The 10,058-nt window shown below is 37.3% G+C and overlaps 1 pseudogene; it reads left to right on the forward strand.

The window, feature by feature from the left end:
* The first annotated feature begins 2,156 nt into the window (after positions 1-2,156).
* Positions 2,157-4,675, forward strand: LOC143615040 (pentatricopeptide repeat-containing protein At1g03100, mitochondrial pseudogene; annotated as a pseudogene).
* The last annotated feature ends 5,383 nt before the right edge of the window (positions 4,676-10,058 follow it).

Consider the following 10,058-nt stretch of genomic DNA (forward strand, 5'->3'; position numbering starts at 1 on the left):
GGGTCTCACCGGAAGCAGCCTCTCTATCCCTATGAGACAGAGGTAAGGCTGTCTACATCTTACCCTCCTCAGGCCCTACCATAGCATTGCTATTGGTGGGATATACTGAGTACGATGATGATGATGATGATGATGATATTTAAGGCAAGCAAATCAAGATTAGATGGAATTCGTTCAAAATAAAAGAAGTGAACATCATGGTTTGACGAGTGATTTTGGATCGATTGCCTACTAAATGGAATCTTAGTCATCATCCGATTGATATTCAGACAATCTTATGCCACGCACGTGGAACGAGTGTTGAAGACAATAGACATGTTTTTGGTTCGTGCGATATTGCTTCGAGGTCGTGGAGTCTAGTCGGCGAACAGGTTGAACACCGATTTTTGGCTGTGGTTAGGCCTAAAACTTTTAAGGACTAAATGTGTTATAACTATAATTTTACATTAATAGAGATTTGATGATAACATTATGTTAGTTACACAGTTATACTAAAGTTCGTTAACACTTAGTGAAGAGAAATAAGTTTGTAAAGAACAACTATTTCACTAATTCAACTCTACTCGTAGACATATGATCATGTGTTAGTTATGCTATATAGATAATAAATAAATACCTGCAGCTCAAGATGCATATAAATATGTGCTCTAGATAAAATAATTATACAAGTGCTTGTATCATGATAAATCAAACTGATTCCGATCAAATAATAGTAATATAATTTACAATTGATGTAGAACATATATTGAGATCCTTTTGGACGTGTCATAAATTTATTCTTTAATTTTTATCTTTTAACTGCTATAAATTTATTATTTTATATTTTAATAAAGTCATATCTTATTCTTTTAAAGTCACATCTTATTCTTTTATATTCTATAAAGTGTGAATCATAATTGTTATGTGGGTTGAAGGTTGTGCGATTAAATTCTATTTCTATTTTCACTTCATGTCAATTTGTAAACTTGGTGTGGAATATGATTAGCTCATGGTGCAAGATTTCTCTTATTTATGTATTTTTGGTTCAGGAATTACCTACGCTACACTCAAGGGTGGACCTACTACTATCATGCGGAGGATCGACCGACCCCTATGGAAAAATAAAATTTAGTTGCATATATATGTTAAAATCCTAATAACTAATGTGAAATTTGGACACCGACTCCTATAAGATATTGGAAAAAGGAAAAAAAAAACATAGCTGAAGAAGGTGAGGAAAGTAAAGATTGATCTTCAGATGCTTTTCCGGCCAACATTACAAGATGATAACCAGGAAAGAGTAAAAAAAGAATATTAAGGATATAAGAGTTTATACTACTGACTATTCTTTCTTATATTATGTGCGGTTGACGATGAAGAGAGTACAACAATTTTCTACTACCCTAGCTATAAAGTTGTTATCTAGTTTTTTCAATCCCTATTACATGAATATTGTTATATTATACTGTTTAATTATTATATAAAATAACACTCTTTATTTACTTTATTTGATTTATAAATATATTTGTATTTCAAATTGATTTCTTTTATAGTTTATATAATCATGGTTTTGACCTGATTTGAACTTGACTAAAAAGAATTGATATATCGATTTGACACGACCCAAGCGGTCAAACCAGACCAAAAAAAATATATACCGATACTCAGCTTAGTATCGAAAAAAATTCGACTCCTATAAGAAAATTTTTTAGGTCCGTCACTAGCTACACTCATCGGCTTTGCTTTGCAAAAAAAATGAAAAAAGTATTGAATGGTAATATGGTATTATCATGATAGCCTGTTGGTGCTTTTTGAATACACGCAGTAAGTCTGTTTTCCAAAAAAATTAGACGGACTTCAAGGTGGTGAAGTTAAATCCTTAAGGTATCTTTGGATATAAAATAGGTTTTTCGTTTAACTCCTTACGTGAAGGGATGGGTGTAATTTTGTTTCCCAATTGCGTTTTGTTGGTCTTACGGTCCTGAAACGTCTTGATAGGGGTGGTGTTCGTTTTAATTAAAGTTACCCGCTGAAAACAAATAAATAAATTGATATGATTGATTAAAAATCCAAATTCTCTTTTATCATTTAAACCTTAACAAATAAATAACTAAAAATTCAAAACTAATATCAGAGTATCAGATTGTTGTGCCGCCAAACCATTTCACCATCGGCACGAACTCATCACCCATTTTCACCTTCAAATTCAGTAAACCAAACCCACATTAATCATTACCCACAAAGCAAAGTTAGCCAATTTCATTTAATCTTCCCTCAATTCACTTATTAAACAGTAGTTTTCTTCTCACCCACCAAGTGTTCGACGAAATGCCCCTGAGACTATTATAACTTTATTCCATAATGTTGGTAAGGAAACTTAGATGTTGCAGCTTAAACCTTCTGTATGCTGCTAGATTACCAAGATACCCGACAACCCGGCTGCTAGAATATCAAGATTTCACTATGGCATTTCATCAAACAGTTGATGTGCTACCCAAAATCAATCTTTTTGCAGCCCACCCATGTCAATCTTTTTCAATCCTGGTTCAGGCTAGAGACCTCGGTAAGCTAAGTGAAGAACTACAAACGGCGCTCGACGAATACAGGCTTAATGATGCGTGGAAATTACACGAACAGCACATGAACATGGACGGTTTTCCGAGAAAGTTGATCGTCAACAAAGTTATTGCGACTTTTGCGCAAAGTCTAGAGCGTGAATGGCTCGATCGGGCGTATGGTTTAGTGGAAAAAGCGCTTAATAATCACAAGCAAAACTTACTAGAAAAGGAAACTTTGATATATCTTTCGTTATGTCTTGCGAAACACGGTTCGGTTGTGAATGCAGCGACTGTTTTGAGAAAACTGGTGGAAACCGAGCAGTTTCCGCCAGTGAATACATGGGCTGCAATATTAGCTCACATGTCACAAACTTCTCCTGGTGCTTACCTGGCAGCTGAGTTGGCGCTCGAGATTGGTTTTATGTTCCAAGACGGGAGAGTGGACCCGCGTAAAAAGAGTAATGCGCATTTGATTGCTATGAAGCCTAACATAACCGCTGTCAACATTGCTTTGGCGGGTTGTCTTCTCTTTGATGTTAATAGGAAAGCTGAGGAGATTTTGGATATGATACCGCGAATCGGTGTGAAAACCGATGTCACGTTGTTGATCTTGATGGGTCATTTGCATGAACGGAATGGAAGACGAGAAGAGCTTAGAAAGCTTAAGAGATATGTTGATGAAGCGCATGATTTGAGTGATAATCAGTTTAGAGAGTTTTATAACTGTTTACTTTCTTGCCATTTGAAATTTGGTGATTTAGATTCTGCGTCGCGTATGGTGATTGAAATGATTCGGAAGGCGAAAAAAGCTCAAAACTCTCTTGGGTTGTCCACTTTTATGTATGATGTTATAAAAACAGACAAAGCAGAGTCTGAAAAGATTTTGACCGATGAAAAGTCAACTGATGCGTTGACTTATGAAGACTTTCGTGTTGACTGGAAGTTTGTAAAACTTGAAGCAGAGGCTAAAGAGCTACTTAGTACGTTAATAAAAAAGTTTCAAACACGATTAGAACTTATCACAACCGAACGTGGCATTCTCAAACCGACAGATACGATATTTGTGAAACTAGTGAAAGGTTACTTGGAATCCAATAAAATAAAGGAGCTCGTTGAGTTTCTAGTCAAGGTGGAAAAAGAAGATTCGCCCGTTTCACTCGATAGCTCGCCTTTGGTTCAAGTAATCAACACATGCATTTCTCTTGGATGGTTGGATCAGGCACACGATCTTCTTGACGAGATGCGCATGTGTGGTGTCAAAACAGGATCTTCTGTGTATTCATCTCTTCTAAAGGCGTATTGTAAAGAAAACAGGTCAGCAGAAGTCAAATCACTTGTTAAAGATGCACGTAGAGCCGGGATCCAGCTAGACGCAAGCTCCTATGAGGCAATGATCGAGTCCCGTGTGGTCGATAAAGATACTCAAGGGGCTTTAAATCTGTTTAAAGAAATGAAAGAAGCTAAACTAGAGAAATCTGGTCAACAAGAGTTTGAAAATCTGGTCAACGGGTGTGTCGGAAGTGGTGAAGCTAAGTTAATGGCGAAACTTTTACAGGAAATCAAAGACGGTCAACCTGTTGACTGTGGCGTTCATGATTGGAACAATGTGATTCACTTTTTTTGTAGGAAACGGTTAATGCAAGATGCGGAAAAGGCTCTTAAAAAGATGAGAAGCTTAGGGCATGCCCCAAATGCTCAAACGTTTCATTCGTTGGTGACGGGTTATGCTGCGGTTGGCGGGAAGTATACCGAGGTTACCGAACTTTGGGGTGAGATGAAGGTTCTTGCTTTTTATCATGGGATGAAGTTTGATCAAGAATTATTGGATTCTGTACTTTATACGTTTGTCAGGGGCGGTTTTTTTATTCGGGCTAATGAAGTTGTGGAGATGATGGAAAAGGGGAAAATGTTTGTGGATAAGTATAAATACCGAACGCTTTTTCTGAAGTATCATAAAACATTTTGTAAAGGGAAGGCTCCCAAGGTTCAGACAGAGTCACAGTTAAACAGGAGGGAGGCTGCATTGACCTTTAAGAAATGGGTCGGGTTGTTTTGAGGAGTATTTGCGCTTATTTTTTCAACCCGTGGATCATGTGGACCTTGCGCAATCCAATTAAAGATTTGGATGTGATAGCCTGGTATGTGTTTGTAAACCTCATGTAGTCATAAATATGATTTTATTATATTTATTTTACAGTACAAAGTGGATTTTGTAGGAAAACAGAAAAGGGGGGGGGGGGGGGGGTTGAGAGAGAGGGGCTGGGTGACTCTTTTACATTATTCTGATCTTAATTGTCAAAATCATTTCTATCATTCATAACAAAGCATGATTCTGTTTTCTAGTTTATCTATTTCGTCATATTGTTTCTCTGTTTTTAAGAGATGTTGATTGGTATTACGGTTGTATACAAGCTGTGCTCGAGCTTCGCTCGTGTCGTGAGCAGTATTTAATTAGTTATTATCATAGTTATCAAAGGCGTTACGCGCAAAAAAAAAAGCGCACTTAAATAAAAAAATATTTGAAATTTATTATGTATTAGAAAAATAATACTGTTCTTCACATAAAATAAACAAAAACTATTATGTAACATTTAGTACCAAGAGTTCTAAAAGAGTCAAGAATCGCATGTAATTCCAAAACTTGAATAACAAAATATTCAAAGTAAAGTCCCAAAGTTTCAATACTAAAATGTTCAAAACATGAAAACCAAAAGTTCAAAAGGTAATAAATAGTAAAGGTTCAAATGATCATTGTTCTTGATCCGTCATCAATAATTCAATACCAATAGAGGTGTCGTCAACTTCAAGAAGCGAGGGCCTAGGAACTAGAAGTGCATATCATAATTGTATATTAAAAATTTGGGCTTTTAGTGAGTTGGTCTTGAGTGGCTTACGAGCGGCCTTCTCGATTACACTCTACACCCTGAATTGGTAATGGTATGTTACTTGGTAATCCAATATTTAGAGGTCAGGCAGGCTGGGTAACGGGTCTAGTTATTGATGCAGGTTAGGTTTCTTAATGATTATTTATCGAATCTAACATTATATCATCTTCGGCATTACAACATAACTATTTTTTTGTTAAAAAACCAAATCAAACACGAGTACAAAATTTTTGAAACCACAAATTGAATTCCTCTAGGACAGATTAATGGGAAAGCCTATGGAGAATTAGTAAGTCTGTTAGAAATCAATTTCAGACCACTAGTAATTGTGGCAAAAGACGGTCTGTATTCCGGGTCTTCATCCCACGAGAGTTGAATCAGTTCAATAAGATCTTCAATATTCTCTTCATGCTTTGGTAGTGCTGGCCTTATCTTCCCTTCACCAATTTCCAATGCAATCTGCTCATCATTAAACACAAATGCACACCAACTGATGTTAAGAGTCCTATGTGAATACCAAACTAGTGTGTAGTTAGGGTCGTTCAAAAAGCTCATAGCTAGCTCGAAATTGGCTCATTTGTAAATGAGCCAAGCCAAGCCGAGCCGAGCCGAGCCTGAGCCGGCTAGGTCTGTAACCAAATTGAACCCAAGCCAAGTTGAGCCGAGTTCTTGGTTTGCTCGAAATCGGCTCATTTGTAAATGAGCGAGTCTGAGCCAAGTTAAGTTGGGCTCGTTGGCTCACTTGTTAGGCCCGTTAGCTCGTTTAGTTACAACCCAATTTTTTATGTATGTATAAGAATTTTTTATGTATGGAAATATAAGTTTGGATCTTTATGTTTGTTGTGAGTTTTAGTTGCAATGTGCTTATAGACGCCAGGAGTTGTGCTACAGAATACAGTGATTGGTAATTAACCCAAAAATTTAATATATATAAATTATAACACAAAATCATAACCCAAATTTTAATATACATAAATTATAAGTCATATAGTTTGTATATTCTGCATTATGTATGTGTTAAAAGTATTATATTTTGTTTTTATGTATGTCAATATTTGTAAAAAAAAACCTTCAAAATTTTATAACTGAATGAGGTGGCTCGAGCTTTTGACGAGCGAGCTCGAGCCCAACATTTTGCTCGGTTCAGTCTGTAAACCAACCAAGCCCGAGCTCACCCTGGCTCGACTCTGCTCATTTTCAACCCTATTTGTAGTGTGTTTTAGTTAGTTAACCTTGGAGGGACCATAATCAGTCTCGATGTAGGGGTATTCGCCCGTTAGAAGCTCATTAAGTATGACCGCGAAACTATAAACGTCACATTTTTCATCATACGGCTCGCTCCGGATCACTTCTGGAGCCATGTATACATATGTCCCTGTTTCGCCTGTAAACGCCTTTTCTTCATTAGTTAAAAACCGAGCATGCCCAAAATCTGCAACTCTCACATGACACGCGTCATCCAAAAATATGTTACTCGGTTTAAATCCCGATGAATAATCATCGGTTTGTGTTCATGTAAATACTGCATCCCTTGTGCAATCTCTAATGCCTTGGCTAATCGGTCCTCAAACGGGGGGGAGTGGGTTGAGCCGTTCTTTCCGCCTCTTACCCGGGCCATGCAGCCAGTCTTTTAAAGTCATGTTTAGGAACTCGGGTAACAAGCCAACCGTGGTTAGGTGGGTCAAGACATGCACCCATTAGTTGGAGCACGTAGGTGTGACGTTGTCTTGATAATGTTTCGACCTCTTGAGCGAAGAAGCTGACTCCATAATCATTTAAGTTAAAGAAGTCAGGGAATATGCATTTCACCGCAACGTCTAGACCGCGCCATGTTGCTTGGTATATGTCTGCTGTGCTTCCTTGAGCTATTTTCTTGTGGAGTTCAATCTGTATATGATAGGTGATAATAATATTAGAAAAGTTAGCTAAAAAGGAAGAGGGTCAAAAGGTTTGAACATGCTACAGCAGGGGTGGCCGGTCAAACCCGACATGAACCAAAATATCGCGTTAGATATGTGAGCCCAAACACAACACATGCATTACAAGTTGACATGTGCACAACCCGTTGTTTTAACATATTAATTCTCTAAAATATTAACTATTGTTTTAACATATTAATTCTCTAAAATATTAACTATTAAACTTTGATGTTGGTTTCTCTATTTTTAGCTATTCAATTTGGCATAGGTTAAGTCATGGCATAAAACAAGTTTAAGAAAAAACAAAGAATTAATTACACGGATGGTTCCTGTAGTTTTGTCATATTGCAAGTTTAGTCTTCAAGTTTCAAAAATTACGACTTTAGACTAACTGTTTTTAAATGCCCGATATATTATTTTATTTTAATTGGCGTTAAAGTTATTTTGGTCATTTCACATGCACTTATGGAAAAGGTTAAGCTCCATTTATTTCTAGAGATCAATGGTGACTATCTGTGTTATTAATTCTAAAAAATTATAAATATAAGTGGGTTAAATGTGTCAGCCTGGGACTCGTCACATCAACAGAACCCTACCCATTTAGCTAAATGTGTTTGTGGGTTCAACCTTAAAAATAACCAAAAACCGTTTAGATTAAACTCAAATTCACAAATTTCATTTAGGTTCGTGTGATGTTAGAAATGTAGGTTAGACAAGCCTATATACGTACCTCGTGTGGATGAATGTACCATCCGTTACTCTTGGCTTGTTCAACGAGAGCTGAAAGATCCGTATTTTGTGGAACAACCGGTGGCGTTTGAGGATCCGTGGATGCTTGAATGATGGCTGACGAGGGACTCTGAGATGATACCGAAACGGATGATGATTCTTGAGGTTTATCCTTTTTGTTAAGAATAAGGTTCAAGAATCCATTGTCTTGTGCTACTTGCAGACAATATTTAAGATAATCTTGTGTTCTTTCCAACCTCATCTTGTACACAGATTTTAGGTCTTTCTCTTTCTTCACTTCTCTATGCAACTCTTCAACCTTCGATATGATTTCAAACCCAAAAACCAACATTACTAAATTGTCATGTAAATGAGCCAAGCTTGAGCGTTTTCAAGCTCAAAGTCAGCCCGTTAAGCTCTATATTCAAAACTTGAGCTCGGTTCCTGAGATTTTTTTAAAGCTGCTCGACTTTTAGCATATTTATATGTAATGATTTGTATTAAATGAATATTTGTTATATGAAATACAATTTTATTATATACATATAAACAATAGGCTAGATTAGACTCATGAGATTAACAGAGCTCGGTATATGAAGCTCGGGCTTGCTTATTGAACAAGCTTGTGCTTAGGCTCGACTTGATTCTAGCTTTTAATGAACTAATCTCAAGCGGCTCACGAGTGTCTCAGCTTACCCTGATCTTGTGCACACAACAAAGACCTAAGTTTTGTGTTATTGAAATCAAGAATTCAAATGATCATGTATGTGTTGTGTGTGAAAATAAGCGAACAAATGCTAAGCATTATTTGTACATTGTGTACATACATAAAAGGTTGCATTATACAGGATCAGTATTTGGTAGACAAGTTTAATTGTAATACATAAGATGGTTGTGTAACCGTACACATCTTATATCTAAGTTGAAACACAAATAATGTTTTCATAACTAGAACCTGAAACTAGTCAACAACTTAATATATGTTTACAAGATACCTGAAGCTCGAGTCGGGGACTCGGTAGTGACGATGTGGTGAGGCAGCAATGGTTGGTTTAGTCATGCAATCACCAAACGCCCTGCAAAACTTTTTTCGAGAGCTTCTGGTAGCGTTTTCTTGATGGGTGGAAGACATGTTGATGGTAACCGGGGTGGTCTTAGGTTGTTGTAGTCGGCTCATGATGTCGGTTTTACTTGAAAGTAACCGGTTAAGTTGGTCCAGTGGTGGTTTATATGGTCAAGTGAAGGTTTGGACAAAAGTGGTGCTTTCATTAAAGCCAGCAATGGACGGACATTGTTATGAAGGTGGTTTGTTTTTAGCTTTGATGTTTGTGCACAATGTCTATGTGACTAACTTAACTGTAGAGCCGGGCTGTGTTCATTGTTGCTCAAGATTATCACTCAAAATAATAATAATAATAATAATAATAATAATAATAGTAACAAAATAAAAGATTTGTTTAGTAACGAGTAAAAACATATTTGTGCGTGAGTACTGAAGAGGTATGTACCCGCCTCAACACCGAGCGAGGCGGGTCAACCCACAAGATATGGACAAGAGGCTTGAAATCAAAACATGAAGGCACAAAGCCAAAACCTACGCGCATGGCGCATATCACATATGCTCACGCATATCACATATGCTCATGCATCACATGCTCAGGCATCATATGCTCAGGCACCACAGATGCTCACGCATCACATATGCTCACGCATCACATATGCTCACGCAAATCACATCTGCGCGTTGGCGCATCCGCGCGTGGCGCATATCACATGCTTGTGCATATCACATCTGCGCATGAAACATCTGCGCGTGAGAATAAAGAAAAGACCTCGCGCATCCTCAGGATAGGCGCGTATCACACATGCACGTAATCAACCTTGTCCTTATCCAAATCAGGATTAGGGCAACCTTGATTGTGCACGTCAGACAACCTTCCAGAAGGTATCTTTTTAAGGAATAAGAATATGCTGATGTTGACAGCTGC

Source organism: Bidens hawaiensis, unplaced genomic scaffold, assembly GCF_021521415.1.
Source record: "Bidens hawaiensis isolate Kalapana, Puna unplaced genomic scaffold, B.hawaiensis_p1.1 tig00041743_1, whole genome shotgun sequence".
NCBI classification, from domain to species: domain Eukaryota; kingdom Viridiplantae; phylum Streptophyta; class Magnoliopsida; order Asterales; family Asteraceae; genus Bidens; species Bidens hawaiensis.